Source organism: Anabrus simplex, chromosome 11 (assembly GCF_040414725.1).
Source record: "Anabrus simplex isolate iqAnaSimp1 chromosome 11, ASM4041472v1, whole genome shotgun sequence".
NCBI classification, from domain to species: Eukaryota; Metazoa; Arthropoda; class Insecta; order Orthoptera; family Tettigoniidae; genus Anabrus; species Anabrus simplex.
The window spans coordinates 14,826,759-14,854,451 of NC_090275.1; the positions used below are offsets into that span (position 1 = coordinate 14,826,759).

Sequence of the window (27,693 nt, forward strand, 5' to 3'; positions counted from 1 at the left end):
TGTTACCTAGCAACCGCACACGCTATGTGGTCATCTGAAATTAGCAGCCGTCCATGGAACCGGGAGACATTTATGATAATTTGATTTTCGCACAGGGAAAAATGGTTTGTTTTTTGTTTTTGGAATCAATCAAATCTCTTTACTTGAACATTTCCATAGCAGTACCTTTGAGCACCTTTGTGACCTTGCATTGGACAAGGCCACCAGTTATTTTTTAATTATGTGATACAGGGATGATTTGTGAGATAAAATAACTGAAACTCTTTTGAACAGTACAATCTTGAAATCGAATATATATTTTCCTCGATCGGTAAAAGAAAGCAGTGTCTTTTGACGGAATCTTCTCCTAAATCAAAGTGTATATTTTGAAAAACAAGACAACTACTTTAACAAAAACTCAAAACCCCATGGCACTAGAGCCCTTGAAGGGCCTTGGCCTACCAAGCGACCGCTGCTCAGCCCGTAGGCCTGCAGATTACGAGGTGTCAGAACGACGAATCCTCTCGGCCGTTATTCTTGACTTTCTAGACCGGGGCCACTATGTCACCATCAGATAGCTCCTCAATTCTTATCACGTAGGCTGAGTGGACCTCGATACAGCTCTCAGGTCCAGGTAAAAATCTGTGACCTTGCCGGGGATCGAGCCCGGGGCCTCAGGGTAAGAGGCAAGCACGCTACCCCTACACCATGGGGCCGGCTCAATAAACTAAATTCATTCTAGCAAGTAAGCAAGTTAAAGTACCTTGGTCGCTGGTTTACTCAGTCCCCAGCTGTTGACGACCCATATTGAACTAGGTCGAATCACACTTAACAGAATAATGTTCTCCTTGTGATCCACTCTGCTCCATGGCATCGCAAGCTACATAGAAATATGTGAAGTCTACTGTGTTCAACATGTACAACTCCCTCACTACTGGTTGTTATCAAAAGCGGAAAGTTAGCCTACCTTGAACATGAACTTCGTTCGTGAGTTACGTCAATGTGGTCAGGTATCTAATTGCAGCACTGTCACACTCTAAAATACCTGGGAGTGACCCTGGATAGAGCGTTTACGTTCAAAACCCATTTTAAGAGTAATACGATGAAAATCTCAACACGAAACAATCTTATTCTCAAATTGTCAGGGTTACAATGGGGTGTCATCCTAAAACAATCCGAACTTCGTGAGTGGCACTATTTTTCTGCTGATGAATATGCTTCCCCAGTCTGCTGCAGTTCATATCATGCCAGAGAGATAGGTATGGTTTTTTAAAGCCTATTCCGACAGATAAGCTGGAATAGCGCCACCCTGTGTACGTAGAGAACAGGTGGAGCAGAACAACGTAGTCCTCGTCAACAACGGCTGAGATCCAGGAAGAGCTTCCTGAGGACATCTCAGGTGCTTCCCGTCTCACCAGACACGGCAAGGCTCCGCGGATGGATGCCACCAGCTGAACAGTTACCAGCTGCTGTGGAAGTCCTTGAATAGGTTACGATCAGGAGTGGGAAGATCCAGGGATAACTTAAAAGCAGCACAAATGATGACAAGATGTGAATATAGACAAGAACATGCTTCAGTGTCCTGTGCCCAACATTTTGCACAGAGGATGGTTTTCTGCCAGTCACTCGGAGCGTATTGGACATTACAAAATACTGGGCATGTGTAATCTGATCTCACATGTTATGCTTTGTATACCTCGGGTTGACTATACATTAACTGTATATGTTTTCGAGTGGAGTATAACATAATCATGTACTTCGTGGTGAAAAGGACGAGGTTCTGCAAGGAAGACGAACAACCTGCTTTGAGTGCACTGTATAGTATTGTAGATGATCGCCATCGTCCAGGACATTGGCGCAGAGTCTCACTCTGCACATGAAAGGTGACATCGTGACGTGTTTCTAGAATGGGCCGAGAACGTTTTTTTATGTAGACTAATTGTCGCATGGTTGAATCTGTCTGTTATTGTGTTGACTCTAAGACCGCTCTCATTCGTACCTTACATCACTCCCTGCACGGTTGCTAGGTAACAGTACCTTACATCACTCCCTGCACGGTTGCTAGGTAACAGTACCTTACATCACTCCCTGCACGGTTGCTAGGTAACAGTACCTTACATCACTCCCTACACGGTTGCTAGGTAACAGTACCTTACATCACTCCCTGCACGGTTGCTAGGTAACAGTACCTTACATCACTCCCTGCACGGTTGCTAGGTAACAGTACCTTACATCACTCCCTACACAGTTGCTAAGTAACAGTACCTTACATCACTCCCTACACGGTTGCTAAGTAACAGTACCTTACATCACTCCTACACGGTTGCTAGGTAACAGTACCTTAAATCACTCCCTGCACGGTTACTAGGTAACAGTACCTTACATCACTCCCTGCACGGTTGCTAGGTAACAGTACCTTACATCACTCCCTGCACGGTTGCTAGGTAACAGTACCTTACATCACTCCCTGCAGGGTTACTAGGTAACAGTACCTTACATCACTCCCTGCAGGGTTACTAGGTAACAGTACCTTACATCACTCCCTGCACGGTTACTAGGTAACAGTACCTTACATCACTCCCTGCACGGTTACTAGGTAACAGTACCTTACATCACTCCCTGCACGGTTACTAGGTAACAGTACCTTACATCACTCCCTGCACGGTTACTAGGTAACAGTACCTTACATCACTCCCTGCACGGTTGCTAAGTAACAGTACCTTACATCACTCCCTGCACGGTTACTACGGTTGCACTTCTGTCACACATTCTGTCCGGCGACGTTACACAAATTTTCGAATAACCCCCAGCCATAAGACATATTTATGTCAAAATGTAAAGATAAAAGGTAGAAACGTAGAGTAGGGTATTGGGAGGCGTGCGTTATGCCTTAGATGTGTTAGTGTGACGTTAAATGAGTAGAACAAATAAAAATAAACGGTAATCATGTGGCCCCAGCCACCTTGTGCAAGCATTTCGATTTGAAGCCATTTAGGTTGCCAGCGTGTCAGTTTTGACTTCGGTTTTACTCCACCAGATGGCAAAATATCGGATCCCTGCCGGGCGGTCTGTGACTGAGTTTTAATTTTGTCGTGTAAACTCCAAATCCTTTACGAGCTGACATCGTACGACACTTGACAATGAGGCCGTACCTGAGATCAATTCTAATGTGAAGACGGCACAAATACCCAGCCCCCGAGCCAGAGGAATGGACGTTAAAATCTCCGACCTAGTCGTAAGTTGAATCCGGGACTTCTTGCACCAAAGGCCAACATGCTAACCATTTAGCCATAAAGCCGGACGCGATGCTGGCACCCTCAAGTACCGGTTCTCATTAATTCAGGTGCGGTGTGATAACGAACAGATTGTGTTGACAGCATGAGCTCTCGTGTGTGTAGTCTTCGAGGGGCGCTTTCACTGCTCTCTGTGCATAATTGGCCTCAGCCTTATCATGTATGGAGAAATACATCAAACAATGTAGTGCTTGAAACAGTGCGCGATACGCGACAAAGATTAATAAACATTATCGCATCGAGAAAGTGTAAACTCCAGTGTATTCGTATTTGCTTTTACCTTCTGTAGGAACTGTCGAGGTACGTGAAACCTGCCCATTTTATAAGCCCATGTATATGAGGTTATTTGTTCCGAAACTACAGATGTCCCTCATTTTGTTTGACATCTCCTAGGGCATGTTCATGCATTCGTTCATCAACAGGAATAGAATAGTATAGCCTACTCCCATACCCTAGGCAGAAACTGGGGAGGACGCATTTATTGGAATCCATTAATTAATTAATTAACCTGCCCCTCCCCGATGCTGCAACAGCTCAGGAGGCCTGCAGATTACCAGGTGTTGTGTGATCAGCAACACGAATCCTCTCGGCCGTTATTCTTGGCTTCCTAGAACGGGACCGCTCTCTCACCGTCCTCAATTGCAATCGCGTAGGCTGAGTGGACCTCGAATAAACCCTCAGATCCAGGTAAAAATCCCTGACCTGGCCGGGAATAGAACCCGAAGCCTCTGGCTAAGGGGCAGGCATGCTACCCCTAGACCACGAGGCCGGCATTTAATTCAACTTGCTATCGCTTTTTTCCTTTTTGTGTTACTCTAAGACAAACATGCCTCTTTTCCTTCATTATTTCCGTTAGTGCTCGTTTATTTCATTTCCCCACAATTTTTAAAAATACAAAAAATGTTGTTCTCACTGCAATCCATTCTTTACCTAACAATTTAACTATTCTGTATAATTATTTCTCTCTTTCTAATTTTTTTATATTCCCTATATTTTACTCTGCTTATATTCGTCTTCTTACAAACTCTCAATAGATGCGCCTCTTCCATTATTTATCCTCAAAGTAAACAATGGTTTTCGTCATATTTCTCTCTCTCTCTTACCCTTATGCTTATATAATTCCATTAGCCACTGTACCATGCCTCCTACTTCTGGTTTGGAAGCTTTTCTTTCTTTATTGACTTTCTTTTTATATTATCAACAGGGATACGAAGAGGAACTAATTATATTTAAAATTCAAGTTCAAATTTCCTCCATAACTTCAGGAACACTTTATGGAATATATTACTTAATGCACCATAATTATTTTTTCAAGTTAATAACACTAGCATCTATAAGAAATAAATTACAATTGCTATACTTCGTATACTTTAGAGTAATATGTATACTTTATCTTTTAAACAATTATTGAAGAAGTGTGCTTAATTGTTCCTGAGAAAACTGTTGCTAAAGATTCGAAAATGTCGCTTTCGGAAATGTTATGTTGGCGGAGGGAAAATTACTCTATTCGATGAAGTGGAAACTCAAAATGTGTTACTCAATATTATAAATTATTCACTCGTTCACTTTGCGTATTAATGACTCCTCCGTAGAGCATTCAGTCTGAGGTCATCAGGACTGCCTTCTACGGCGTCGTGTGCACAGCGTATGTCAAAAGCTAGAAGTGAACAGGAGATCTTCGCGGATTATAGAAATCTCACTCTTCTCCCAAGAGGAAGAAATACATCGAGAAGTATGTTGTGGGTAATTTCCTCTCCTCTGTTTTATTACCATAATAATATAACGGTATATATTTACTTACAGACTGACATCACACAAACAATCACGAATACGAATAATGCAGACTTTTCAACTTGACTGGAATAACAACAAGAACACGTTCAGTTACTGATTAATACAAGAATACCCAGATCCTGCCCCAAGAGACTAATGTGAACATCAATGGAAACAGTCTTCAAGTTATGGAGGTTATTAGTTATTGCATTATCTGTTTGTAGCATATAACTGAGAAAGCTGGGCTGCTGACTGTTAACGCGCACTGTCGATATGGCATATTACCTTAAACTTCTCGCGATTTAAAATAACCTGCGATGTCATATGGCTTCTTCTATAACCGTCCTGTCACTTTCTGCATATTTGTGCTGACATAGAACTTACAGCAAGTTTATTCCTAGTCAGCCCAGCGGTGCGTTGGTAGCCTGACACCTCCTTACTCGGAAACGCTGGGTTCGATTCCTGGCCAGAGCAGGGATTTCAATTCTGGGCTGAGGTCTGGACGGATTTCACTTAGCTTCGTGAAACCAAATGAAGAGCTGCCTGATACGATAGACAGCTCATCTATCGCCGCGCTGACCATGTGGAACTCTAGTATCTGCAGGCCATCCGGCTGAGCAGCAGTCGTCTTGGCAGGCGAAAGCTCTAATCCATTTTTGCATCACGAGTTTCCTTAAGTGTACTCCACCACGCACTACTGTTCTGTGAAAGGATTTGCATAAACACCCGGGGTACTGTTCTTTGTGGAAACCCTCTCCATGCGTGTGCTGGTTTGAGAACTGAGTATTTTGAGATGGCCAGCTAACGATCGGAAATGAATATTTCAAGTGCCTCGACGTCTTGAATAAGTAATTCATGTCAGGAACTTTTTGAAGATTGCCCCAGTAGAAACAGTTGAGGAATCGGTCTCCTCCTACAACAGACTCCAGTTGTATTTGAGAGGGTGTCGTTGTAATGCATGCGTTGAGGCTTGTGAACGGTACTTTGAACAATTGCTCTGAGTTGTAAGTTGATATATGTTGTTTTTATGAGCTGTTTTTACAAGTTGCTTTATGGTGGCGATGGAACAGAAAAGAGGATTACGGGTTGGAAGGAAGCGGCCGTGACTTTAATTAAGGTACATTTGCCCGGTGTAAAACTTGAAAACCACGGAAAACCATCTTCAGGGCTGCTGATATTGGGGTTCGAACCCACTATCTTCCGAATTGCTGTGAGCTGTAATGTATTGCTGTGTTTTTACTATGAGTCGACACCCTAAAACTTGCAAACCTAATTCCATTGGGGTCAGAAGAAAATAAGAGTTGACTAATGGAATTGAGGCGTTGCTTATTCATTTAAAAGGAATTATAATTACACCATCATCCTCTCTTAACACTAATCAGAGGAAGAAATGGAAGAGATTCGATACTTTGAAGAGCGTATCAGCCAAAGAAAGGAAAGTATCACGAAGGATGTGAAAATGAAAGACTCCCTATGCATCGCGAACCAATACCATCAGGATAGGAGAAAATAAGGTAGGAAAGAAAAAACAAGGAGCCTGGCACAAGTATGAGGAATTACCTCCCCCCCCCAGTCCACGTTAATAAGTTGAGATCCTCAGGAAGTTACCCCTTTTAGTAGTTTCTTACGATTAGCAGTGAAATACGTGGGAGTCTATGGACATTAATTGCACGTAGATAAAAGGGAGAGCTTTCTTAAGAAAAGAAATTTGCTCACTTCAAACAGTGAAATCGGAATTAGAAAGATGTTTTTGAAGACTTTCGTGTGGAGCGTGGCATTGTATGGAAGTGAAACATGGACGATAACTAGCTCAGAAAGAAAGAGAATAGAAGCTTTTGAAAAAAAAAAAAAAAATGAGTTATACTATGAGTCACGACCGCTTCCTTCCAACCCGTAATCCTCCTTTCTGTCCCATCGCCACCATAAAGCAACTTGTAAAAGCAGTGGTTACTGCTATGTTTTTTACTATGAAATATAAGTTGTTGCCATGATTTCACTATGAGCATTACGTTCTCGCTGTGTTTTCACTATGAGCATTACGTTCTCGCTGTGTTTTTACTATGAGCATTACGTTCTCGCTGTGTTTTTACTATGAGCATTACGTTCTCGCTGTGTTTTTACTATGAGCATTACGTTCTCGCTGTGTTTTTACTATGAGCATTACGTTCTCGCTGTGTTTTCACTATGAGCATTACGTTCTCGCTGTGTTTTTACTATGAGCATTACGTTCTCGCTGTGTTTTTACTATGAGCATTACGTTCTCGCTGTGTTTTCACTATGAGCATTACGTTCTCGCTGTGTTTTTACTATGAGCATTACGTTCTCGCTGTGTTTTCACTATGAGCATTACGTTCTCGCTGTGTTTTCACTATGAGCATTACGTTCTCGCTGTGTTTTTACTATGAGCATTACGTTCTCGCTGTGTTTTTACTATGAGCATTACGTTCTCGCTGTGTTTTCACTATGAACATTACGTTCTCGCTGTGTTTTCACTATGAGCATTACGTTCTCGCTGTGTTTTCACTATGAGCATTACGTTCTCGCTGTGTTTTCACTATGAGCATTACGTTCTCGCTGTGTTTTCACTATGAGCATTACGTTCTCGCTGTGTTTTCACTATGAGCATTACGTTCTCGCTGTGTTTTTACTATGAGCATTACGTTCTCGCTGTGTTTTCACTATGAGCATTACGTTCTCGCTGTGTTTTCACTATGAGCATTACGTTCTTGCTGTGTTTTCACTATGAGCATTACGTTCTCGCTGTGTTTTCACTATGAGCATTACGTTCTCGCTGTGTTTTCACTATGAGCATTACGTTCTCGCTGTGTTTTCACTATGAGCATTACGTTCTCGCTGTGTTTTCACTATGAGCATTGCGTTCTCGCTGTGTTTTTACTATGAGCATTACGTTCTCGCTGTGTTTTCACTATGAGCATTACGTTCTCGCTGTGTTTTTACTATGAGCATTACGTTCTCGCTGTGTTTTCACTATGAGCATTACGTTCTCGCTGTGTTTTCACTATGAGCATTACGTTCTCGCTGTGTTTTCACTATGAGCATTACGTTCTCGCTGTGTTTTCACTATGAGCTATAAGTTGTTGCTATGTTTTTACTATGATTTATACATTGTTGCTATGTTTTTACTATGAGCTATACATTGTTGCTATGTTTTTACTATGAGCAATACATTGTTGCTATGTTTTTACTATGAGCTATACATTGTTGCTATGTTTTTACTATGAGTTATACATTGTTGCTATGTTTTTACTATGAGCTATACATTGTTGCTATGTTTTTACTATGAGCTATACATTGTTGCTATGTTTTTACTATGAGGTATACATTGTTGCTATGTTTTTACTGTGAGTTATACATTGTTGCTATGTTTTTACTATGAATTATACGTTATTGCTGTGTTTTCATTGAGCTATAAGTTGTTGCTATGTTTTTGCTATGAGTTATACATTGTTGCTATGTTTTTACTATGAGTTATACATTGTTGCTATGTTTTTACTATGAATTATACGTTATTGCTGTGTTTTCTATGAGCTATAAGTTGTTGCTATGTTTATACTATGAGTTATATTGTTGCTATGTTTTTACTATGAGTTATACATTGTTGCTCTGTTTTTACTATGAATTATACGTTATTGCTGTGTTTTCTATGAGCTATACATTGTTGCTATGTTTTTACTATGAGCTATACATTGTTGCTATGTTTTTACTACGAGTTATACATTGTTGCTATGTTTTTACTATGAATTATACGTTATTGCTGTGTTTTCTATGAGCTATAAGTTGTTGCTATGTTTTTTGCTATGAGTTATACATTGTTGCTATGTTTTTACTATGAGTTATACATTGTTGCTATGTTTTTACTATGAGCTATACATTGTTGCTATGTTTTTACTATGAGCTATAAGTTGTTGCTATGTTTTTTGCTATGAGTTATACATTGTTGCTATGTTTTTACTATGAGTTATACATTGTTGCTATTTTTTACTATGAGCTATACATTGTTGCTATGTTTTTACTATGAGCTATAATTGTTGCTATGTTTTTACTATGAGCTATACATTGTTGCTATGTTTTTACTATGAGCTATAAATTGTTGCTATGTTTTTTGCTATGAGTTATACATTGTTGCTATGTTTTTACTATGAGCTATACATTGTTGCTATGTTTTTACTACGAGTTATACATTGTTGCTATGTTTTTACTATGAATTATACGTTATTGCTGTGTTTTCTATGAGCTATAAGTTGTTGCTATGTTTTTTGCTATGAGTTATACATTGTTGCTATGTTTTTACTATGAGCTATACATTGTTGCTATGTTTTTACTATGAGCTATAAGTTGTTGCTATGTTTTTTGCTATGAGTTATACATTGTTGCTATGTTTTTACTATGAGCTATAAGCTGCTGTGTTTTGTTGTGAGATGTTGTTTTTACTCTGTTGTTTCTGTGAGATGTAAGTTGTTATGACGTGTCAGTGGTTACTGTGAGCTGTGAATTGTTGCTGTGTTTTGCTGTGAGATGCAAGTTGTTACCATGTTTTTATTATGAATTGAAAGTAGTTGCTTTGTTTTTTTACTTTGAATTAGACGTTGTTGCTATGAGATGTAGGTATTTGCTACATTGTTGTTATGAGGTGTAAGTTGTTTCTTGGAACCAAAAATAAATATATAAATATGAATTTCCAACCATTAATTCCCTACCTCAAAAATCCTCTACATTCTGTATAATTTTGACCGTAAATATTTGAGATTATTGTTGTGAAGTATGAGGTAAATAACTCTTGTTCCAGTATACAAATATTCTTTTTATAATCATTCTCAAAATGCACCATACTTCCAATTTTCCTCAATACTTTGGATATAGCCAAATGTTCCCATTAAAAACCAGTATTGCTGAACAATTACAGTCACTGAATCTGGACGTATGAACGTCAGTACCTTAGCGCGTGTGTGACATGTTCAAGAGGCCAGCACAGTGTTTGCCACTTCCATCTCTTGGAGGTACGTGGAACTAGGCAACACACCTCACATCGACGTCTAACGTGAAGTCAGGAGTCATTTTTAAAGGGAAGTATCAAAGGGTGCATAATTTATAATGCAATCTACTAATATTAATTAGGACTAATAAAGGAATAATAAAAATTTTCTTTAAAACATACAATTCGCTTTGCGTCGCACCGACACAGGTATGAGATAATTGAAGGCTTGGAGTGGGAAGGAAGCGACCGTGGACATAATTTACATCTCCAGCATTTGCCTGGTGTGAAAATGGGAAACCACGAAAAATCATCTTCAGGACTGCCAACAGACGGGTTCGAACCCACTATCTCCCGCATGCAAGCTGATGGCTACATGACTCAAACCACGCCGATACTTGCTTCTATATACTGTATATTTACTTGTCATGTATTCTTATGATTTCTTTCTTAGCCCGTTTACCCTCCAGGATCAGTTTTCCCTTGGACTCGGCGAGGGATCCCACCTCTACCGCCTCAAGGGCAGAGTTCTCGAGCGTGAGAATTTGGGCCGGGGATACACCTGGGGAGGAGGACCAGTACCATTCCCAGGCGGTCTCACCTGCTATGCTGAACAGAGGCCTTGTAGGGGGGGATTGGAAGGGATGGACAAGGAAGAAGGGAGGAAACGACCGTGTTCTTAAGTTAGGTACCATCCCCGCATTTTCCTGGAGGAAAAATGGGAAACCACGGAAAACCACTTGGAGGATGGCTGAGGCGGGACTCGAACCCACCTATACTCAGTTGACCCCATTCTAGCCCTCGTACCACTTTTCAAATTTCGTGGCAGAGCCGAGAATCGAACCCGGGCCTCCGGGGGTGGCAGCTAATCATGCTAACCGCTATTCCACTGAGGCGTACATTATTATTATTATTATTATTATTATTATTATTATTATTATTATTATTATTTATTTATTTATTTATTTATTTATTTATTTATTTATTTATTTATTTATTTATTTATTTATTTATTTATTTATTTATTTATTTATTTATTTATTTATTTATTAATGTCTTTCTGTACATGGTGGGGCTCAGGCTATGAAGCCTGCTATTATGCCAAACCATATAATTGTACACCTGTGTAAACAGAACATTATAACTACTTAAAATTAAAAATAAGTTTAATATAATTTAAAATTAACGTGAATTGTAATTTAATAATTTGTTTTTAACATTTTAAAATAAATTTATAGTAGGCTATTTACTATTATTAAAACTATACCTCGAAAATTTTCAATGTTACTAATCTTACATTTACATTTTATTCATTTGACTTAATCTAACATTTGAGGGTACTTCTTGGAGTAAATTATTATGATTGTAGATAAAAGTTCCAGCACATTCTTTTGAATACCTTTGGGTTGCTTATGTCTCTAATTTCAGCCGGGAGGGAATTCCTCGGTACAAATGAGTTGTTATACATCCTACTGTGGTGAATGGGGATGGACAACAGGGATCGTGTTGATGACCTTGCGGGTGTTTTGCCTGAGGGAGAGAGGTAGCTGAAATCTATTATTATTATTATTATTATTATTATTATTATTATTATTATTATTATTATTATTATTATTATTATTATTATTATGCGTAAGGACCCTGTTGGATCACGCAGTGCTTTTATGATCCACCTTTCTGGCCCTCCATATAGTTTCATTTTTTTTCTCCGTGGGCTCTCTTCTTTGTTTCCCGGTCTCCTTAGAACTTCATTCTCTATCTGTTTACCTTCATCACGGAACATATTTCTGTCTAATATTTCTGATATATCTATCTGGGCTTTCTCCAGGTCCTTTTCGACTTTTTGGATCCATGGTAGACTCTTCAGTTTTCTGCTCTATATCATGATCATGCGCGTAAGGCTTGGTGTTGGGAGTCTTTGAACGTGTCCATAAAATTCCAATCTTCGTTTTCTAATATCTGCTACCAGTTTCTCTCTTGGTTTCACATAAATATTTCACAAATCACACTAATTTAGTTTTCTATGAATTATGTTTTAGAAATTGATTTAGAATTATTTTAGGACATTGTTGAAGCGGAATTCAGGCGATTGGCCAAGTTATGTTTCGCGAAATAGAATGTGTTTCCTTTTTTCACGAAATCTTATATAAATTAAAGAGAAAATCATTCCTCTACGTGTATGCCAGGTTTTGCTCTCACCGGTTTCGAGATTACCCTGATGACTGACCGCGTGGTGTTTCTCATTTATTTTATCCGAGCTGTCGTGCCTGCCGTTGATGAGTTAGTGTTTGTAATTGCAGTGGTGTTGCCATCTAGCGGAGGCGAGTGATAGCAAAAGAGACCGAACCACGGCCGACTTGGACCAAACACACTTCAGATAACAAGAAATAGTTTGTGTAATGCTATTGATGGACGCGCTATTTAACATGTAAAAGACGTGTAATTTACTAGACCATTTGAGTTACAAAGGAAAGGCATATGACTGAATTCTAAGTACACACGGTTTTGTTTTGTAATAGGGATACCGTAGTTATTTGTCCATATTTTTGTGTTTAGTGGATGTCATTTCGTACACGACAGATGCCATATTTATATATTGTATAGGGACTGAATCAAGTAAAAATAAATCCAGCTAATTCTTCTCTTATTTGTTTGGAATAACAGTTAATTTATAATGTGAAGGATCTGCTGTAATCTCAGCTTAAGCAGTCTCCTGATGTGTACACTGAGAAATGTCCCCGCCCCACACACACACATATCAACCACCTCCATCGCAGCAATGGCCTGATATCTACAGCAACATACATCATTCGAGGTCTCGCTTTTTTTTTTTTTTTGCTAGTTGCTTTACGTCGCACCGACACAGATAGGTCTTATGGCGACGATGGGACGAGGAAGGGCTAGGAGTGGGAAGGAAGCGGCCGTGGCCTTAATTAAGGTACAGCCGCAGCATTTGCCTGGTGTGAAAATGGGAAACCACGGAAAACCATTTTCAGGGCTGCCGACAGTGGGGTTCGAACCTACTATCTCCCGAATACTGGATACTGGCCGCACTTAAGCGACTGCAGCTATCGAGCTCGGTCATTCGAGGTCTCTTTACTATGTGTTTCAGGTAAATTTGGTTGGGCAATGAATATATACTGCATTAAAAAGGCTCAATAACGATCCCAAGAAAGCACTTTATAGGGGTATGAATTCTGATATCCTTACTTTTATGCTAACTTCATCTAAATGAATACTGGCATACTTATTCTTACTTACTTGCCTTAACAAAATCACTGGGTGTGGATACGTCCTGTTTGTGTTTTTGACATAAGTATGTCTGATGGCTGGGGTTCATTCGAAACTATGTGGAACGTAACGTGACAAAATGTGTGACGGTAGTGTAACCATAGCAACCGAGCAGGCAGTGATGTAAAGTATTGTGACCTAGCAACAGTGCAGGCTGTGATGTAAAGTATTGTGACCTAGTAACAGTGCAGGCTGTGATGTAAAGTATTTTAACCATAGCAACCGAGCAGGCTGTGATGTAAAGTATTGTAACCATAGCAACCGAGCAAGCTGTGATGTAAAGTATTGTTACCTAGCAACCGTGCAGGCTGTGATGGAAAGTATTGTAACCATAGCAACCGAGCAGGCTGTGATGTAAAGTATTGTAACCATAGCAACCGAGCAGGCTGTGATGTAAAGTATTGTAACCATAGCAACCGAGCAAGCTGTGATGTAAAGTATTGTAACCATAGCAACCGAGCAAGCTGTGATGTAAAGTATTGTTACCTAGCAACTGTGGAGGCTGTGATGTAAAGTATCGTAACCATAGCAACCGAGCAAGCTGTGATGTAAAGTATTGTGACCTAGCAACTGTGGAGGCTGTGATGTAAAGTATTGTAACCATAGCAACCGAGCAAGCTGTGATGTAAAGTATTGTAACCATAGCAACCGAGCAAGCTGTGATGTAAAGTATTGTAACCATAGCAACCGAGCAAGCTGTGATGTAAAGTATTGTAACCATAGCAACCGAGCAAGCTGTGATGTAAAGTATTGTGACCTAGCAACTGTGGAGGCTGTGATGTAAAGTACTGTAACCATAGCAACCGAGCAAGCTGTGATGTAAAGTATTGTAACCATAGCAACCGAGCAGGCTGTGATGTAAAGTATTGTGACCTAGCAACTGTGGAGGCTGTGATGTAAAGTATTGTAACCATAACAACCGAGCAGGCTGTGATGTAAAGTATTGTAACCATAGCAACCGAGCAAGCTGTGATGCAAAGTATCGTAACCATAGCAACCGAGCAAGCTGTGATGTAAAGTATTGTTACCTAGCAACCGTGCAGGCTGTGATGTAAAGTAGTGTAACCATAACAACCGAGCAGGCTGTGATGTAAAGTATTGTAACCATAGCAACCGAGCAGGCTGTGATGTAAAGTATTGTAACCATAGCAACCGAGCAAGCTGTGATGTAAAGTATTGTAACCATAGCAACCGAGCAAGCTGTGGTGTAAAGTATTGTTACCTAGCAACTGTGGAGGCTGTGATGTAAAGTATCGTAACCATAGCAACCGAGCAAGCTGTGATGTAAAGTATTGTAACCATAGCAACCGAGCAAGCTGTGATGTAAAGTATTGTTACCTAGCAACCGTGCAGGCTGTGATGTAAAGTAGTGTAACCATAGCAACCGAGCAGGCTGTGATGTAAAGTATTGTAACCATAGCAACCGAGCAGGCTGTGATGTAAAGTAGTGTAACCATAGCAACAGTGCAGGCTGTGATGTAAAGTGTTGTGATCTAGCAACAGTGCAGGCTGTGATGTAAAGTATTGTGACCTAGCAACAGTGCAGGCTGTGATGTAAAGTGTTGTGACCTAGCAACAGTGCAGGCTATGTCCTATGGCTGGTTGTAATCGGAAATTAGCAGCCGTTGTGGTTGGCCATGACTGGGAGACCTATTTACGATCATTTGATTTTCGCAAAGGGAAAAGTGGTTTCTTTATTTTTTTTACACCGTACATTCGCTTACGTGATTACGTAATGATAGAGTTGTGTGTTATGAACATCACTACGTTTCAAGACACGAACAACGACAAAAGCACGAGCCCTTCAGAACCTTTCGAAACATGAACCACAAGAATACAAGCCCTTCGATACCTCACAAGACGTGATTTTCACTATCACTTTGGACAGGAATCGGCAACAATAGAAACCTTTCATTATGTTTGAGGACAAGAAATCCCAAGATTATTAGCACTTCACAAAATCTCTGGCCAAGAATCACTGGGTTATTAGTCCTTTACTATTTCTCTGGACAAGAAATCACAACAAATCACTGCCATACAGGTCAAGAATTCACAATAATACCAGTCCTTCACTATTTCTCGGGACAGGATATCACAAGAATGCAAGTCCTTCAATGTCTTTCAGGGCAAACAATGTTAAAAATAATAGTAAACATTGTTACATGTTCTTCAAATAAATTATAATGAAATAACGTAAATTATTTAACATATTTGCTCACATTGCGTCGCCCAAAATATACGCTCATTTTCGTACATGGACACTGAATCAATGAATCGGGCGTGGGGGAGAACTGACAACGCTGTATTTTGCATGGTCCGTTACTCCCATTTTCCGTCCATGTTCTTCTGTCAAGATCGTGTTCTGTTAATCCGCAGAAATTCAAAGCAAACAAAATAATTACTTCAAAAATGATGCATAAAATGTGTATAAATGCTCGTCGTCACTTTATTATGTGAACTGTTTTCTTTAAAAAAGTGTAGCTTATTAATTATTTCATGACTTATCATTGGTTTTTTAGCTGATGCACACCTCATCAACTGTACCATATTCAGAACATGATATCGTGAACAAAACCAGTCATACAACAGAACTGAGTTGGATATTTAGTAATTCAGATACTATTTCGTTGTGTCTTTTTAAACTTCCAATAACCCTTAACACGATTTCTATATTATTCTATGTAAACTTCTTTTGAGATGTATTTATTAAATATAGAAAAAGAGATTGGACAACAATGCATTCATAAATTCGTTTTTCCTTACGCTATCAATCACGTAACTTCGTTACGTTAGAAAATCTGTTTTTAATGAGGAAATTAATCCTTCAATGCCAGAATCTGGCAGTGAATGATTCAAGGACACTTTCTGCATGAATGATAAATCATAGTTAGAAGATAGATTTCATTTATCACAGTCTTTAATAAAATTATATTATGTTCTATATCTGAAAGTAATTACAGTATGATACAGAGAAAATTACAGGTTACGCCAGGTTGTGTTGTGTTTCGTCTAAATTGTTAATAAATGTTGAGAGCTCGTGTGCACCCCAACAATGGCTCTCCCTGCCATAGAGCAAGGTGGCTGTCGATATCGAACAGATGAATGGTGAGCGAACGGTGTGTTTACAAACTTGATTTTTCAATTATAAAATTTCTTTGTTTAAAAAATGTGTTATTGGAGAAAATTAATCCTTCAATGGTGGAAAATTTATATCGAACGTGCGAGTGAATGGAACCAAGAGAGGTGTGAAGGGGGCAGTTCTTCTACTCACATCCATGACGGGTATGCATCGTGGTTTAAGAACGAAACGATGATTCTACAGAAGAGCGAAAAAACTGTCCTATGGTTGAAAATGGAAACAAAATTGCACTAATTACAAAGTATGAATTTAGCGTAAAAATTAATGTTTACATTTAAGATTGTCATTTTACACTTAAGAGGATTTAGATGACAAGAGTCACAATATACGAAAATATGGTGTTGATCTATGTTACGTAATTGTATTGAATATTGAATATTTTTTATGTGCCCTCCACCCCCATAGAACGATGCGAAGGCTTCGTATAGCCACAACGAAGTAATAAAACAATTTCTGTTAACATTTATATTTGATATTAAGCTCTTGATGTCAAAGAAACTACTATATAATTAAGAATATTCAAAACAGGGAGATCTTTCAGACCAAACAATCACAAATGCCAAGATGACAAAGAGAACAAACCGACCAGAACAACTTGGACCAAAGAAAGGAGAGAAGTCCTCAGTAAAGTAACGAAAAAATTGGACACAGAGGAAGCCAAACAAATGCGAAAGATCTATCAACAAGTTCTAAATTTGAAGGTAATAACTATTTTGCCATAAAATCATCGGTAGTGTTATAATTAATTAATTAATTAATTATTAGTGTCTTAAGATCATATATATGAACTGTACAAATATATTGATAGTTCTATTTTAAATTTACATCAAATACCTAAAACAAAATTTTGACAAAACGACCAGAATTTCACGTTCTACAAACTTATTGTACTAACACGTACAATTCATAAATATATCAAAATACTACAGTTTCAGTACTTCTTTATCGTTTATAAGCTAAAATATTATGCAGTATGAAACCTTGGGCATGTATATATAAACGTGCACGCTATTAACATAACATTTAATTCGCACAAATGAGGAAAATTCCGGATTCCTGTTGAGAATCACTTATACTGTCATCCTATTGGCAGTCTACGTAACAACGACAGGCGCGTAGCGATGTTCTGGTATCTTAATTGATCATCCAAACCCAGTTCCATTGTAATCGCTCTGGGCAAACATAACCAGTTATTTTGCAAGTACTTTGCGAAGTCCTAAATTGGTTTATTCAGGACGAATAATGAAGAGGAAGTTGTGATTCATTCTAAACCTGCCCTATATCAGTACTAATGTTCAGGGAGGAACATTGTTTTTTTTGTGTGTTGTTTCTTCTTGTTTCCGTGTACGCTATTGATTATTCCCTCGGATATAGTGCGAGGTGGCTGTCAATGCAGAACTGATGGATGGCGGAGCGATGGTTTTTACAAACTTAGCTTATAAACTATTAAACTTTTTTATGAGAAAACTATTTTAAATTGATATAATAATTAATGTATAAATATCAGAAAGTTTGTATATAGATTATTCTCACGGATACAGAAGAGGTTGGCTGTCAATATCGAACTGATGGTAGCCGCTAGAATTTAGGAACATTTAACCTACGGTATTTTTGAAAGTGTACTCACGGTAACGGGGTCCCGGGCTTGCACGAGCTGGGTGGCATGCTGGCCAAGTCTCATCCCTGCTGCCGATCACTATACTGCCATCACCTCCTCCAGCACCGCTATCGATTGCGAACGCCGCGCGCCGCGGACACGCGCACAGCGCGCCGAGGGGGCGGTACAGGGTGCTCACCAAGTAGAGATACTAACTGTTCTATTATGTAAGGGTTTGTACGGATCTTTATGGGAGAGTTTCCTGGTGAAAAGTGACGCATAATGTCCTCTTTAAACCCAGTATCCACATGCGAGAACGAATTCGTATTAATTTTTCAATACCCATATAATTCGAATTTCGTAACAATTTTATTAATTCACAGGTTAATTTATAGAGACTTGGAGACTGACCGCTGAAAGGCGTAAGTCTGCAATGAAGATTATTGCGTGCTGTATTGGGGTTATCTGTCTATCTACAATAGGGAAAAGGAGCTTCCTGTGTACATTCCTTCATACCACACCTTCACATAATGATTATTAGAGCCCGGATTTTTATGCATTAATAGGATAAATGCAAACTTCCTGAAGGGAGTAACAAGTATAGTCTATCTTCACAACGATTATGCTATGGGGTTTGCATAAACAGTAGGGGTACTGCCCATCAACCCCTATAATTTATGTTACTCTTGCTACATTATTGAAGAGCGGGTGGCCTACACTTCCTACTAGCCAAATTAGTTTGCAGTCTAACCTGTCACTGCATAACAATCCGGGCTTTAATGATTGTATACAGGACTTTTATTCTAAATATAATTTTCCGGAAACTCTACCATCTCATTTCGTAACTCATGAAAATCGAAATATACCAGACCTTTGAAGCTCTTCTTCTCTCACATTTGACAAATGGATATTATATGTATGATTCTTTTCTAGATGATTTCCGACAAAGGAGTAGCGTTACGGAAATGTTGCAAACTCAGGACTGGGAAGACTTGGGAGAAAGGAGACGAGCTGCTCGATTAAGTGGTATGTTCCGAGCTGTCAGTAGAGAGATGGCGTGAAATGACATTAGAAGACGAGTTTGAGTGGTGTTTTTAAAAGTAGGAAAATCACGATATTAAGATAAAGTTGGAATAGAAGAGGAAAAATTGGGGCAAATATTCATTTATAGGAAGGATTGCAATAATTTGCCAAGGGAGTTGTTCAATAAATTCCCATATACTTCGCAATTTGTTAAGAAAAGACTAGGTAAAAATTAGATAGGGAATCTTCCACCTGTGATTTATTTATTTATTTATTTATTTATTTATTTATTTATTTATTTATTTATTGAAATGGAAATAAACATTAATGTAAATGTGAAAGGTTTTAAAATGCCTTAATTTTCACCATATTTTCCAAATTGGACACATCGTACTGGTGCCTCTGTAGCTATCGCAATGCGAGTACTTATCTGTTGACTGCATCTCAAATGCTTCCAAGATGTTTTCAAGCTGACACTTGTTCGATGTGTTCCTGGCCTATCTTGATGTTTACCTTATTCCCTCCTGTACTTATCACCATACTCTTGTCGCCTTCCGCATTGCTGACAGGCTTTTTGCAGACGATGTTATTCTGCACAGAGTAATAAATAAGTTATGAGATTGTGAGCAACTGCAAAATGACCTCGGTAATGTTGTGATATGGACAGTAAGCAATAGTATGTTGATAAACGGGGTTAAAAGTCAGGTTGTGAGTTTCACAAATAGGAAAAGTCCTCTCAGTTTTAATTACTGCATTGACGGGGTGAATGTTCCTTTTGGGGATCATTGTAAGTATCTAGGTGTTAATATAAGGAAAGATCTTCATTAGGGCAATCACATAAATATGATTGTAAATAAAGGATACAGATATCTACACATGGTTATGAGGGTGTTTAGGGGTTGTAGTAAGGATGTAAAGGAGAGGACATATAAGTCTATAGTAAGACCCCAACTAGGGTATGGTTCCAGTGTATGGGACCCTCATCAGAATTATTTGATTCAAAAACTGGGAAAAATCCAAAGGAAAGCAGGTCGATTTGTTCTGGGTGATTTCCGACAAAACAGTAGCGTTACAAAAATGTTGCAAAGTTCGGGCTGAGAAGACTTGGGAAAAAGGAGACGAGCTGCTCGAGTAAGTGGTATGCTCCGAGCTGTCAGCGGAGAGATGGCGTGGAATGACATTAGTAGCCGAATAAGTTTGAGTGGCGTCTTTAAAAGTAGGAAAGAAGATAATGAAGATAATGAAGATAATGAAGGAATGAAGATAAAGTTGGAATTCAAGAGGACAAACTGGAGCAAATATTCATTAATAGGGAGGGAAGTTAGGGATTGAAATAACTTACCTAGGTAGATGTTCAATAAATTCCCAATTTCTTTGAAATCATTTAAGAAAAGGCTAGGAAAACAACAGATAGGTAATCTTCCACCTGTGATTTATTTATTTATTTATTTATTTATTTATTTATTTATTTATTTATTTATTTATTTATTTATTGATGGATTGATTGGCTGAGCAGAAGGAAAGAGTTCTGGTCCTTCAAGGAATTAAGTTATCAGCAAAAACATGAGAAGGGCCATGAAAGGCTCCCCGAGCCTAGTAAGCATAACACGGTCGAGGTCGGAAAATAACAAGAGTTTACCCAGGTAGGTCGGACAGGAATTATCAAAGCGAGGAACTTGATATAAATAAGTGGAACCACTCAGCTAAGGGACCCTCACCCCCAAAATGAAAGCCCTTGGGGACCTCTTTAAGTAGCCTCTTACAACAGGCAGGGGATGTCTTGAATTAATTCTACTGCTCCCAACCACAGGGGGAAATAGGGTAATGTCCGAACCCACAATCTCCTGAGAGCAAGCTAGCAGCTACGTGGCTCAAACCAAGTAGTCAACTTGCTCGCTCCATTATCATTATCCTTCCTCCTCCAGTACTCCTTCATCTGCTCACTCTGCCTCATTCCGCTCTCCTCAGACCTTTTTGAGCCTGTTTTCTTTTCCTCCCGACCTTGGAATCATTCCATTTTTAACACTTTCTTTCTAAAAATCTCTCCTTCTGTTGCTTCTCCTTCCCGTATCTTATTTATTTCCAAATATTTCTTGACTTCATGAATCCAGGTTGTTATTGACTTCTTGTTCCAAAGATATTTGAAGATCTGTTTGGTTAACCTGTTGTCATCCATTCTGTATAAATGTCCAAAAAATATCAATCGCCTCTTCCTCATTGTATCTGTTGTTTTCTATGTTCCGGTATATTTCATCATTACTTCCCTATTTCCAGAGTTCTCTAGTTCTTAGCGGGCTGAGTATTTTCCGTATAATGTTTCTTTCCAGTGCTTTTAATTTATTCACGCTGTAATTCCGTACTAGACATTCACTCGCGAATAGGCATTTCGGTGTGGTTATGTTGCATTTTCAGGTTGTTAGATAAACACTTTTTGTTGCATATAGGCCTTATTCTTCTTTTCCTACCGCTTTTTCACACACCTGTCAGGTGGCGGGTGCGAACTGCGTCGTACGTGTCGATGTGGCCCAATTTTACGGCCGGATGCCCTTCCTGACGCCAACCCTATATGGAGGGATGCAATCACTATTGCGTGTTTCTATGGTGATTGGTAGTGTAGTGTGTTGCCTGAATATGAAGAGGAAAGGGACAATCCCCGGGCCAGAAGAATTAATCAAACACGATTAAAATCCCCGACCCAGCCGGGAATCGAACCCGGGAGCCTCTGAGCCGAAGACCTCAACGCTGACCATTCAGCCAAGGAATGTTTGTTGCAGATAGGCCTATTCCTAGTTATATCGTATGCTCATTCCATCTTGTGTATCCTTTCTTCTACAGTGGATTTTTCCAAACCATTTTCTTGAAATTTGAATTTCTTTACCTTCCTGATTATTATGATGATTATTATTATTATTACTATTATTATTATTATTATCATCATCATCTTGATTCGCGTTTGAACTTATTAGCACTATTTTAGTCTTTTCTTCTTCTCTTCCCAATATCTCTCCATCCTCTCGCTGTGTTCCTTTTTATGTTGTTCAGTACATCCTGTATTTAGTCGGGTGGGCTTTACAGAAAATTTCTGTTTGTGAATTAAGGTTCTGAATGTTTTTTTTCATTAATGCCAATTTCATTCAGGTTTTCACTGATAGCCAATTCTTGTGATTTTTCACTGATAAGGCTAAGTTTTAAATTTTCTTTATGGGCCTGTTATTATCCGTTTTATATAAGTCACCATAAAATTGTAATTCCCGTTTCCTGATTGTAACTGTAATTTTTCTGTAACTTGATAGATTTCATGTGATTTCTTTTTCATCCACATTCCATGTTCGCATTTTGGTCCAAAGTTTTTGTGAGGATTTTCCTTTCTCGTGTTTCGGTCATCTTTATTCGAGATAGTTTCAGATGCTTCTGTTTTAAATACTGTCTTGTAATGTCGTAATATTGCCTTTTTAAATATTCTTTTTGTATCTGTTCCAAGTAATTTTGCATGCTCTTCGCTCTCACATGTGAGTTATATGGATTTTATATTTTATTAATTAGATATGATTCATCCAAAACTTCAGAAAGGGTAATTGCGTTAATTATACACATTTTTACATGTACATCAGAACGTCCTTTCCCTCATTGAGAAAATTTTAAAACTACTGTGCAGTACGATAATGCAGTCATGCATGTCCCCAATCAAGAAACAAAAAATAGATTGGACCTCGAAACTATGCCGAACGTTTTCATCAAAAGATCGATTGTTCGTAGGAACACACTCTTTGAGTGGGAATTAGAAATTCGGTTCCGCAAAGATTTTACATTTTGTACAAAAGACTTCAGTTTCTACTTTATTATTATACTAATAATAAACGCCAAATTTGGGGTAATTTGCTTTTTATGAAACTCAGTTTGGTACCATTCTACGAGAAAACTAGACCGTTATGTTGCTTTGCAGTTCTTTCTTTGTTAGCTTAATGATTTAACTCCGCTGATTTAATAATTTCACCTAGATACTTACATATTTCTACTTGAGCGATATTTCCATATTTCGTGACTAATGGTTGACTGTTGAATCCTGATGTAGTACGTTCCATATACTTCGTCTTTTCATAAAAAATCTGGAGTCCTGTTTTGGCTGCTATTTCATGCAGTTTTTCTACAGACTGGATTGCTTCGTGTCTGTTGTTGGATAAGATAGCAGTGTCATCAGCAAATGCTAGGCAATTAAAGTGAATTTTGTTTTGGATACATGTAAAACAAACCAAAAGCAAACGCCATGGAGCAACAGCCGCGAAGGGCCATAGCATAACAAGCAACCGCTGCTCAGCCGGAAGTCCTGCAGATTATGAGGTGACATGTGGTCAGCACGAATCCTCTGGGCCTAGACTGTGGCCGCCATCTCACCGTCTGATGGCTCCTCAATTGTAATCACGTAGGCTGAGTGGACCTCGAACCAGCTCTCAGGTCCAGGTAAAAATCCCTGACCTGCCCAGGAATCGAACCCCCGGAGTCGGCGCCCCTGCTAGTATACCCAATGTGGGTTTCTAAACCACTTTGAACACTGCCTCTTCCTATCTTGAGTGGGCATGCCTATCGAAGTGGAGGCGTGAACAGAATTTTTTTTTCTATTTGCTTTACGTCGCACCGACACAGATAGGTCTTATGGCGACGATGAGACAGGAAAGGCCAAGGAATTAGAAGGAAGCGGCCGTCGCCTTAATTAAGGTACAATCCCAGAATTTGCCTGGTATGAAAATGGGAAACCACGGAAAACCATCCTCAGGGCTGCCGACAGTGGGGTTCGAACCCACTATCTCCCGGATGCGAGTTCACAGCTGCGCGCCCCTGACCGCACGGCCAACTTGCCCAGTATGAACAGATTCATCTCATGAAGAATCAGAATGTGAAATAACAACACAGTTCATGAAAATAGTATGAAATGACATCCAGAATAACTGCAGTTAGAATAATCAGATTTTCCATTCGTATAGGTTTTTACCTGGATCTGAGGGCTGCTTCGAGGTCCACTCAGCCTACGTGATTACAATTGAGGAGCTATCTGACGGTGAGATAGCGTCCCCGGTCTATAAAGCCAAGAATAACGGCGGAGAGGATTCGTCGTGCTGACCACACGACACCTCGCATTTTGCAGGCCATCGGGTTGAGCAGCGGTCGCTTGGTAGGCCATGGCCCTTCGGGACTGTTGCACCATTGAGTTTGGTTTGGTTCGTAAATGTTAGGCTTAGACTCACCGGCACACACTGCATTTTCCGATGCTCTATAAGCAGAATCATCTTCGAATATATGGGTTTCATATTTTGGAGACTAATCACAAATATCATATAGTACAGGGCTGGCCACAACGAGGCTCGCGATCCGCATGCGGCTCTTGACACCAACCTTAGAGTAAAATTAAATGATATAATTAAGGGAATCTAACGACATCTCGTGGCAGGCGGCAGTCAGTAGCAGTGATGTGCGGCTTAACGTTATTAGCGCTGTAGGTCAGTGGTAAGACATGGGAGGTGAAAATAGTTCCGGTGCCTTCCATTTGATAGTGCTCTGATCGGGAGTGTGTGTGAGTCAATGTCGTGAGGTGAAGCCAGTAGCGTTCACGTCAGTACAGTATCGACACTAGCTACTGCCTATACGTGAACGCGACTGGCTTCACCTCACGACACACTCTCCCGCTCAAAGCAATATCTTCCTTGTAAAGATATTTCTGAATTTGCCCAGACTGCATTTAGCTTTCATAGCAAGTTGAAGCTTTTTGGGAAAGACCTTCAGACTAAAACATTTTCTCACTTCAAATGTTTGAAGAAAATTACTGAAAGCTTTCCTGACGTTCAGGTGGAAACTGAAGATTACATGAGTAAAATGTCTGGTTTGCTGAAGAAATCAATGCAGATTTAATGATTTGAGATCACTTAAACCTTCATTTTCATTCCTGGAAAATCCTTTTTCTGTTGATGTTGTGGCGATGGCAGTCCTGTTTCATCACCAATAACAAAGGATACAGCAGCTGTAGAGTTGGAGCTACAAGAACTGCAAGAGGACGAAGGACTAAAAGGACTCAAACGAAGTGGCATTTCTACCATAGAATTTTGGAAGAATGTTCCAGAAGAAAAATACCCACTAACAAAAGTGGGACTACTTATGTGTGTGTACTCAACGATTAAATTCATTAAATCTACATATCGATCTGAACGAACTGATGAACATTTAAGTGAACTTGTGCGAACTGCGCTTACCAATTATCAGCCAAATTTCAAAAAACCAACAGCAAAAATGAACACCCAAAAAAAAAAAAAACCACTTCTCCAAAATAAAATCTCATTCATTGATGTGTACCTGAAAAATAATGTACTGTGTAGTGTAGAAAATAAATGTCCCTTCATTTGTCATAAAATAAAAAAACGTGTCTTCATTTTATAAACCATTTTCTAAACATGCTCCCAATGTTTTGTCTCCTAAACTTGCGGCTCCCGGAAGTAAGGTTAGTGGCCACCCCTGATATAGTATGTTCTCTAAATGTGTCTCTTCTTTAGAGGACATTTCACAATTAAAAACACGTAGAATAGACCACAAGGAATAAGAAAACGTCTAGTAGCAATTATACAAGGCAGCTGACACCAAAAAGATTAATGATCTTTGGTATGACTTCTCACAGAAAGAAAAACAAGAAACCGACATCTAATGACATCTATTGGTGTCTGTGGAAACTACGTTGTCTCAACAAACGTTGTGGTTCAACACAATTTAATAACAGCATAAAATGTGTGACGCTTTATTACTTACTGCGTTAGCAGTTCCCTCATACTATAGGCGTCCCCGTAAGTGTTAACAATTACATGAAACAATACAGCACAATACAATTAAAGTTACTTGGAATTAATTGAAAAATCCTGTGAAATAATAATAATAATAATAATAATAATAATAATAATAATAATAATAATAATAATAATAATCGTATGGCCTCAGCTACCGTGTGCAGACATTTCAATTTGACGCCATCTGGCTGTCTGTTCGTCAATTTCGACGTTCCGTTTTACTCAAGGCCCACTAGATGGCAGACCGAGTAAACCGAAACTCTCTTGGGCGTCTATGGCTGAGATTTAATTAATTTAGTCGGTAAACACCAAATGAAATGAAATGTCGTATGGCTTTTAGTGCCGGGATATCCCAGGACGGGTTCGACTCGCCAGGTGCAGGTCTTTCTGTTTGACACCAGTAGGCAACCTGCGCGTCGTGATGAGGATGAAATGATGATGAAGGCAGCACATACACCCAGCCCCCGTGCCATTGGAATTAGCCAATTAAGGTTAAAATCCCCGACCCGGCCGGAAATCGAACCCGGGACCCTCCGAACCGAAGGCCAGTACGCTGACCGTTCAGCCAACGAGTCGGACAAAACTCGTGTCCTCATCCCGAGGTAGTGCAGCTCTTTTCAGGCACACCCCCGTTGGAGGTGAGCTGCATGTACCATTTCAACCACGTACCCGGGCCCCCGAGGACGGCAGCTAATAACACTAACCGTTACGCTACGGAGGCGGACAACACCAAATGAGTCACCAGAGATCTTTTACATGCCGACATCGTACGACATGGAGTATCGAATGGACTTTTTTTCCGCCCTTCAAAAATCCGACTACCTCTGCCGGGTTTGAACCCGCTATCTTGGGATCCACATTCCTAATACTTGTATTAGGAATGTAATAATAATAACAACAAGAAAGTGCACTAGCGAAACAATGTAAACGCCTAGGAGAATTGATAACATACAACTTGGACGAAAAACTGTAACTTCGGCCACTTTCACGTATATTTGTAAAATTAAAATGTGAATTGTCCGCCTCTGTGGTGTAGTGGTTAGCGGAGGCCCGGGTTCGATTCCCGGCTCTGCCACGAAATTTGAAAAGTGGTACGAGGGCTGGAACGGGGTCCACTCAGCCTCGGGAGGTCAACTGAGTAGAGGTGCGTTCGATTCCTGCCTCAGCCATCCTGGAAGTGGTTTTCCGTGGTTTCCCACTTCTCCAGGCGAATGCCGGGATGGTACCTAACTTAAGGCCACGGCCGCTTCCTTCCCTCTTCCTTGCCTATCCCTTCCAATCTTCCCATCCCTCCACAAGGTCCCTGCTCAGCATAGCAGGTGAGGCCGCCTGGGCGAGGTACTGGTCATACTCCCCAGTTGTATCCCCCGACCAAGAGTCTGAAGCTCCAGGACACTGCCCTTGAGGCGGTAGAGGTGGGATCCCTCGCTAAGTCCGAGGGAAAAACCGAACCTGGAGGGTAAACAGATGATGATGATGATGATGAAAATGTGAAATATTCCCATTAATTTTCTGAAAAATATCATATAAGTTATGCCACGTTTGTTCTTCACGTTTAAATATGAACACAATTCTAATTGTTATTCAGTAATGAATTATGATTATCGAAAGAGTGGCCGGAGTTACCCCTTGTTTTGCGGAAACTTCGGCCACCATAAAAATAACTCAAGAAACGGAAGTTTTCTTCGATGTAGTGTTACTTCGGCCGCCCTGAATGTTTTTTTAAAACTTGCAGAACGCCCAGTTTCAACAATCACAAACAAATGAAAACGGTTTGTGGTGAA

General features: G+C 39.7%; 1 protein-coding gene across 1 annotated transcript in view; it reads right to left on the reverse strand.

Annotated features, from left to right (window-relative positions):
* stnA (stoned A) overlaps positions 1–18,186 on the reverse strand; it is a 135,386-nt gene extending 117,200 nt beyond the window's left edge. Inside the window, exon 1 of the mRNA XM_067155381.2 lies at positions 18,096–18,186. The gene's annotated coding sequence lies outside the window, so the exon portion shown is untranslated. The remainder of the gene's footprint in view (positions 1–18,095) is intronic.
* Between the last annotated feature and the right edge of the window lie 9,507 nt (positions 18,187–27,693).